This window comes from Lissotriton helveticus, chromosome 12, assembly GCF_964261635.1.
Source record: "Lissotriton helveticus chromosome 12, aLisHel1.1, whole genome shotgun sequence".
Classification (NCBI taxonomy): domain Eukaryota; kingdom Metazoa; phylum Chordata; class Amphibia; order Caudata; family Salamandridae; genus Lissotriton; species Lissotriton helveticus.
The window spans coordinates 134,682,070-134,690,622 of record NC_136073.1 but is presented as its reverse complement, the minus strand read 5'-3'; the positions used below and the strand labels follow the sequence as shown (position 1 = coordinate 134,690,622).

The window sequence follows — 8,553 nt, the reverse complement described above, 5'->3', positions numbered from 1 at the left end:
TCCGGACCCCGTCCCGGGCACCCTGCCACGCAGCAGGACCAAGGACAGAGCCCGGGGTGGGGAGGCCGCCCTCCCCCGGGCCCCTAGGGGCCCCGGACAGAGCTCCTGAACCCAGACAAGCAAGGGGAGGCTCCCCGGGCACAACGGAACCCCTTCCTAGGCCCTTGGCAGTGCGGTAGGCTGGGAGACAGGGCCCAGGGCCGGAGCACCCGACCCGGGGCCCGGTTGGGCCCCTGGACCCAGCCGGGGCTCCCAAGCCCGGAGGCGCATGGGACGCCTCCCCGGACCCATGGAGCCCGTCCTGGGCATTGAGCCATGCCGTTGGCCTGGAGATGGGTGCCCCGGACGCCCGGGGGAGGTCTGTCCAGGACACATGGAGCCCGTCCTGGGCATTGAACCATGCCGTTGGCCTGGAGATGGGTGCCCCGGACGCCCGGGGGAGGTCTGCCCGGGACACATGGAGCCCGTCCTGGGCATTGAACCATGCCGTTGGCCTGGAGAAGGGAGCCCCCGGACGCCCGGGGGAGGACTGCCCGGTACCCGTGGAGCCCTTCCCGGGTACTTTGCAACGCCGTTGGCCTCCTGGAGATGGGTGTCCCGAACGCCCGGGGGGCGGGCTGCCCGGGACCCGTGGAGCCCGTACTGGGCACTCTGACCTGCTGTTGGCCCGGAGGAGGACTGCCCGGGACCCGTGGAGCCCGTCCTGGGCACTCTGACAAGCTGTTGGCCCGGGGAAGGGAGCCCCAGACGACCGGGACCCGTGGAGCCCGTCCTTGGCACTTTGACATGCCGTCGGCCTGGAGGTGGGAGCCCCGGACGCCCGGGGGAGGGCTGCCCGGGACCCATGGAGCCCGACCCGGGCACTCTGCCATGCCGTCAGCCTGGATGGAGCCCCGGACGCCCGGGGGACGAATGCCCGGGACGCATGGAGCCCGTCCTGGGCACTTTTCCGTGCCTTCGGCCTGGAGCCCCCAGACACTCAGGGGAGGACCACCGTGAAAACCATGGAGCCCGACCTGGGCACTCTGCCATACCGTCAGCCTAGATGGAGCCCCGGACGCCCAGGGGACGAATGCCCTGGACGCATGGAGCCCGTCCTGGGCACTTTTCCATGCATTCGGCCTGGAGCCCCCAGACACCCAGGGGAGGACCACCGTGAAAAGCATGGAGCCCGACCTGGGCACTCTTCCATACCGTCAGCCTAGCTGGAGCCCCGGACGCCCGGGGGATGAATGCCCGGGACGCATGGAGCCTGTCCTGGGCACTTTTTCCATGCCGTCAGCCTGGATGGAGCACCGGACGCCCGGGGGACGACTGCCCAGGAGCCATGGAGCCCGTCCTGGGCAATTTGACATGCAGTTGGCCTGGAGGAAGGAAGCCCCGGGTGGCCTAGGGAGGTGTTGCCCAGGCATAGCCCATCTGGTACCCATGGCAGAGAACCAACAGCCTCGGAGGGGTGTCCGGGCGTACCCTTCTCCCTAGTAATCCGGAGGGAAATTACCCCCTTTTCTTGTAATCTGTGCACGCAAGGTGACAGAGGGGACCCAAGGCGCGAATGTACCCGACCTCCTGGAGCCCTCGCTGGGATCCGGGCGGCGAATGGCACCTCATCGGGACTTCCAGGGAAGTTCGGCCATCTGGTCGCCCCATAGGAAAGCGTTGCGGGCGACCAGATGCCCGAGGGGATCCGGGCGACCAGATGGCCGCGGGAATCTGGGCGATCAGATGGCTGGACACGGAAGTGAAGCCGCCTGGACTCTCCCGACCCTGTCCCCGTCCCCGTCCCGCATGGAGCCCGTCCTGGGCACTTTTCCATGCCATTGGCCTGGAGCGCCCCGACACCCAGGGGAGGACCACCCTGAAAACCATGGAGCCCGACCCGGGCACTCTCCCATGCCGTCAGCCTGGATGGAGCCCCGGACGCCCGGGGGACGAATGCCCGGGACGCATGGAGCCCGTCCTGGGCACTTTTCCATGCCATTGGCCTGGAGCGCCCCGACACCCAGGGGAGGACCACCCTGAAAACCATGGAGCCCGAGCCGGGCACTCTGCCATGCTGTCAGCCTGGATGGAGCCCCGGACGCCTGGGGGAGGAAGGCCCGGGACGCATGGAGCCGGTCCCGGGCACTCTGCCATGCTGTCGGCCTGGATGGAGCCCCGGACGCCCAGGGGACGACTGCCCAAGAGCCATGGAGCCCGTCCTGGGCAATTTGACATGCAGTTGGCCTGGAGGAAGGAAGCCCCGGGTGGCCTAGGGAGGTGTTGCCCAGGCATAGCCTATCTGGTCCCCATGGCAGAGAACCACCAGCCCTGGAGAAGTGTCCGGGCGTACCCTGCCCCTAGTAATCCGGAGGGAAATTACCCCCCTTTCTTGCAATCTGTGCACGCGAGGTGACAGAGGGGACCCAAGGCGTGAAAGAACCCAACCTCATGGAGCCCTCGCTGGGATCCGGGCGGCGAATGGCACCTCATCGGGACTTCCAGGGAAGTTCGGCCATCTGGTCGCCCCATAGGAAAGCGTTGCGGGCGACCAGATGGCCGAGGGAATCTGGCCGATCAGATGGCCGGGCATGGAGGTGAAGCCGCCTGGACTCTTCCCCACCCCGTCCCCGTCCCGGGACGAAGGCCCGGGACGCATGGAGCCCGTCCTGGGCACTTTTCCATGCCGTCGGCCTGGAGCGCCCCGACACCCAGGGGAGGACCACCCTGGAAACCATGGAGCCCGACCCGGGCACTCTGCCATGCCGTCAGCCTGGATGGAGCCCCGGGCGCCCGGGGGACGAAGGCCCGGGACGCATGGAGCCCGACCCGGGCACTCTGCCATGCCGCCGGCCTGGATGGAGCCCCGGACGCCCGGGGGACGAATGCCCGGGACGCATGGAGCCCGTCCCGGGCACTCTGCCATGCCGTCGGCCTGGATGGAGCCCCGGACGCCCGGGGGACGACTGCCCAAGAGCCATGGAGCCCATCCCGGGCACTCTGCCATGCCGTCCCGACAAATTCGTATGGACTCCTAACCTTCCGACACGGATCGGGATCGAGCCCTTTCTGACCCAGCAGATTTCAGGTTGACTTGCTATATACTTTACGTACGAATCTATGGGGGCCGATTCCGATCCGGTACGTAAAAGCACATCCGACCGACATGTCGGACAACCACGTACACCCAGGGGATAGGCCTGCCCGGGTCACATGGACCCCGTCCTGGGCACTCTGATCTGCCGCCGGCGCCGGGGATCGAACCGTGATCACCAGATGGGGATATGCCAAAAATCTGGCATGGATACGGCCCGCCAGGACAGGTTTGGGCACCCCTGATCTACACTTTTATAGGGAGGATGCTGCCGGGAGCTCCTCCCAGCTAATCACACCAACAGCAGTAAAGCAAGATAACTACACAGTTAGGGGGGACTGCATGGTTAGGTGTTTGAGGAATTATTGAAACTGACCTCATTGACCCATGATCAGAGCTGTGGCTAATGACTGCGTGCCTAATTATGATGAAGCAAGCACCATGGCTCGTAGGGGCCCCACAACACGCTTTTCTTAGCTCATTGAATTAAAGTATAAGCCTCTGCCATGTATGAGTGGTAAAGGCTTGTTAATTTGGTTGCTTTTCCAATTCACGTCTGACAACAAGATGAAGGAACATTGGGGCATCAGAAGCTTTGGAAAGTAGCCACCAACCTCAGAGAAAGAGAGAAAGAGGGAAAAGGCAGTATGAGGTGTGGAGAAAACAGCAGCAGGTACAAGGAGCTCAAATGAGATTAATGGCGCCTAAATAGAGCACGTAAAGGAACAGTTACAAATCTAAGAAAAGGGAAAGAAAGACTAGGAAAAAAACACGGAAAGAGCCTGTAGATAAAATTCTCTTCCTGGGACAGCAGGCTAAGAGAAATTACACAGGGAGCAGTTAAGCTTGTAACACGGGGAGAATAGAAAAGAAAATGCAGTTTTATGAAGTGTGTTTGCCTAATCCAGCAAGCACTTTTGTTTTATTTTTCTATTTGCTTCTTTTATTGGTAAAGTAAGTTTCAAGTGCATGAATGGTATGACTGAGAGAGCCAGGGTATAATAATTTGAAGTGTTTGCACCAGCGCTAATGTAGGACGAGAGTTATAGCAAAGATATGAAAGGGGTAGCGATAATAAATATGTGAAAGGGCAATAGTGACACCAAAATAAGCCACCTATTTATAAAACTGACATGGAAGAAATTCTAAAGGTTAACTTCTGAAATTGTAGCCGATGTTAAAAAGTTTCTCGTTGTTGGCAGGATTGGAACCTGCGCCGGGGGACGCCAATGGATTTCTAGTCCATCGCCTTAACCACTCGGCCACAACTGACTGTAAGTTTTGTGCAAATAATCTGTATGAAAGTTTTCAGGGTGTCCCACAGCAAATTCCTGATATTCTGCAATGTACTTTTTAAAAATAATGTTTTTTTCAGCAGGCACATTCTCTCCTAAAAACAAAAATAAAGCTACATCTTATAATCGTGTGTGTTTAAATAATTTGTCGTTAGATCGTTTAAATATTTTAAAGGATCTGTTTTTAATAGACATTTTACAAAAACAACTGGTACATTTGGTAATTCTGTAAAAGAAAAACCCAACTGCCGTGACATTGCCAACCACAATGCCGTGACTCGGATTCGAACCGAGGTTGCTGCGGCCACAACACAGAGTACTAACCACTATACAATCACGGCGAGCTACTTGGGCTCAATAACATACAGTGACATGGAGAATTTATAATTCGAAACACTCAGGGAACTCCTGTGATAGGCTGAATGTGTTCATTGCTTCCTCATTCCTTATACAAAGGCTTTGTCTCCTCAGTGGTTGATAGGCTGAAACCGTTTCCTGGCCGCCTGCTTGAGAACTGCCAGAAGTCAAAGATCACATATACACTTGTGGGCCTGTGATGGGACACCAATGCAGAGAAACACACCTGGCGCAGATCTTCTATTCTGTCTAGAGCTTTTGTAGTCTGGTCTGCCCTGTTCCCATGATGCACTGGGCCAGGGACAGACTAATTTGCATACAGCCATGTTCTGAATCTGGGATGGTGCAATGAGCTAAAAAACGGTGTTGGATCTAGCCCTGATCTCTTGACTGGGTGAGAGTACTCTGCTTAATTCAGAGACTCTGTCCATCACCACCCCTTGTTGTAAATAATTTTGTCCACCCTAAGCATGGAAGGGTATACTCAGATGTGAGTCCCTTGCTCATTGCACCATCAGGATTCAAGCAAGCCGGGCCGAAGACGGCTGAAATGCCAGAAACCGGTCCCCGGAAGCTTGTTTCCTTCCCAGTGTAAGAATTGGCTTTTGTAGTCTGGTCTGCCCTGTTCCCATGATGCACTGGGCCAGGGACAGACTAATTTGCATACAGCCAGGTTCTGAAACTGGGATGGTGCAATGAGCTAAAAAACGGTGTTGGATCTAGCCCTGATCTCTTGACTGGGTGAGAGTACTCTGCTTAATTCAGAGACTCTGTCCATCACCACCCCTTGTTGTAAATAATTTTGTCCACCCTAAGCGTGGAAGGGTATACTCAAATGTGAGTCCCTTGCTCATTGCACCATCAGGATTCAAGCAAGCCGGGCCGAAGACGGCTGAAATGCCAGAAACCGGTCCCCGGAAGCTTGTTTCCTTCCCAGTGTAAGAATTGGCTTTTGTAGTCTGGTCTGCCCTGTTCCCATGATGCACTGGGCCAGGGCCAGACTAATTTGCAGACAGCCAGGTTCTGAAACTGGGATGGTGCAATGAGCTAAAAAACGGTGTTGGATCTAGCCCTGATCTCTTGACTGGTTGAGAGTACTCTGCTTAATTCAGAGATTCTGTCCATCACCACCCCTTGTTGTAAATAATTTTGTCCACCCTAAGCGTGGAAGGGTATACTCAGATGTGAGTCCCTTGCTCATTGCACCATCAGGATTCAAGCAAGCCGGGCCGAAGACGGCTGAAATGCCAGAAACCGGTCCCCGGAAGCTTGTTTCCTTCCCAGTGTAAGAATTGGCTTTTGTAGTCTGGTCTGCCCTGTTCCCATGATGCACTGGGCCAGGGACAGACTAATTTGCATACAGCTAGGTTCTGAAACTGGGATGGTGCAATGAGCTAAAAAACGGTGTTGGATCTAGCCCTGATCTCTTGACTGGGTGAGAGTACTCTGCTTAATTCAGAGACTCTGTCCATCACCACCCCTTGTTGTAAATAATTTTGTCCACCCTAAGCGTGGAAGGGTATACTCAGATGTGAGTCCCTTTGTGGAAAAGTAAATTTTGTCATGTTCTGTGTCCCTACGTGTTATCCATCATATGTTATGTGTGCATGATTAAATATGCATATGTACTCCCCATGTCCGATTAATGACGCAATTACAGTTGTGTCCACCTCTAGTATGTCAGTTTCCAGTCCTCGTGAATACTACGAATATCAGGCCTATGTAAAGCTACGTTGCCACGTTTCTCAGTGTGCACGTTATTCTATTATAAAGTCCCCGTTTCTAGGCCTCAAAAGGGCCTGGACACCAGATTCAGCTCCTGTCTCCTGAAGCCTCGCTGAGGAGCGATACAGCCCCCACCTGTATCCTCGACCCTTCACTTACTTCCTGCCTCGCAGTGCCCGGTCCAGCCTGGCTCTGCCTCTGAGTCTGCCAAAAGTATGTTATGAGTCCAGTTATCAGTTCAGTCCTCCTTCTCTGCATTCCTAAGCTACTGAATCGCATCAATAGTTTCCGTCATTGTCTAGCCTTCATGTCTCCACGTTAGAGAAATACTGCATTTAATGGTCATTTAATATTCTTCATCACGCACTACATGTAGAATAATGCATGGTCCAGTCTTAGAATCAAGTTAGCCTTTCCTCTCCTAACTTCTAGTTTATATCAACATGTTCTCTAAACATCAGATACTAGATACTGTTTAGGTACATGTCGCCCTGACTCTCCAGACTTCAGTCTCTGCTCCTAGCACAGAGTTCATAGCCCCCAGCTTCTCCTAGTGATACGTCATTGCTAGTTTGCGCGCACCATCAGGTTAGAGGTCCCGGCTCCTTAGGTAGCCCCCTCCATGGTTTCCGCCCCATTCATGACATATTCTGTTACGTTTGCATCACAAGTCTATGTATACGCCCTGTTACACCTACTTTCGCCCTTATCTTTCGCGACTGCTACGCGTCACGCCTTCTGCTCCACCCACTGCTACGCCTACTGCAATGTAATGCTATGTGTTCACGTTATGTATATATGCTCATGTATTGTTATTAAAAGTCAGCGCGCGCTCATCCCAGATCCAGCCCCAGCAGCTGCTGGGCCCTGTCATCCTATTCCTATGCAGGTTGTCCTGTTCCTGTCCTTATGCTGTATTAAACCTGCAAAACTCCTACTACCTCGAATCTTGACTCTTATTTATTGAGCTATCTGTTATGATATACGTCTAGTCAAAAAGAGAGGTATTATTTATTTATTTACCACATAATGGCGCCCGAACAGGGACTTGCCCTTTCCCCACGCGTCGGTGAAGCCACGCCGACCCCCTGACCCTCTGCAGTCGTGACGGAACTCTTCTGCGCAGTGGCAGATATTTCTGCTCAAGTATCCCTCAGGCCCACGGAGGAGACGGAGGAGGCGGTCCAGCATCCAGACGAGACGGTGGAGGAACGCGGCGAGTCCCGACCAGAGCCCAAGCCAAGAGTCCAAGGTCCGAGGTATCCGGAGGTCCACCCGTAACTGAAGTCCGAAGTCCGAAGTTCGTTGTCCGTCGTCGTAGCAGTCCAGTCCAGTCTGAGGCCTTCCGTTCTTGCTGCCCGGTGAGTACCGTTACTGGGGTGGTATCTAGACAGGGTCAATTTAATTGACTCTGGTCTGTGGGTTGGTGGTACACAGTCCCACAAACGAAGTGCCCACTTCGGTGGATGCGGGTCCTGACGTGTCTCTTTATGAGACCGGTAAGTTTCGTACTGTTTCAGCAGTGCATCTAGTTTCTGTTCTAGTCAGTTTCTGTTCTCGAGAAAATTTATGTGTTCTGTTCTCAATATTTCCAGGTAGTATTCTGTTCGAACTGTTATTTTAAATGTTTTTCATGTATTTTAATGTCGTGGTATGAATGGGGAATAAGTATCGTGTTCATTGTGTATTGTATTGTGTCTAGATTACAGTTCAGTCATGCCCATATTTTCCAAGTTACGTCAGTTAAAAACTAGAAAGGGTCTGCTGGAAGCAGCAGTTCCCGTCCCGCCCAGGGACAGTCCAGGTCACTTTATGTATCAGAAACATGGCATAAGTGCCATATTGTATCTAGATTTATGGGTAGAGTATACCAAACAGTTAGAAGAAAAGTATAGATGGCCCGTATCGGGTACATGGGATGCCGAATGCATCATGCGAGTAGAAGAAGCATTATGGAAAAAGAAAGCCAGACAGTCACAGAAAGATGCCATCGAGTTATGGCGCAAAGAAGCTCATAAAAGAACTGAAAAAGAAATCAGAAAGTCAGAATTAAGTAGAGAATCCTTAGAGCGAGCCCAAGAAAAAGAATTAATCGAGATAGGT

The 8,553-nt window shown here is 54.0% G+C and overlaps 1 non-coding gene across 1 annotated transcript; it reads right to left on the bottom strand.

Moving 5' to 3' along the window:
* Positions 1-4,637: 4,637 nt before the first annotated feature.
* Positions 4,638-4,709, bottom strand: TRNAH-GUG (transfer RNA histidin (anticodon GUG)). The gene has a single exon. It is a non-coding gene; the product is annotated as a tRNA-His (tRNA).
* Positions 4,710-8,553: the final 3,844 nt, after the last annotated feature.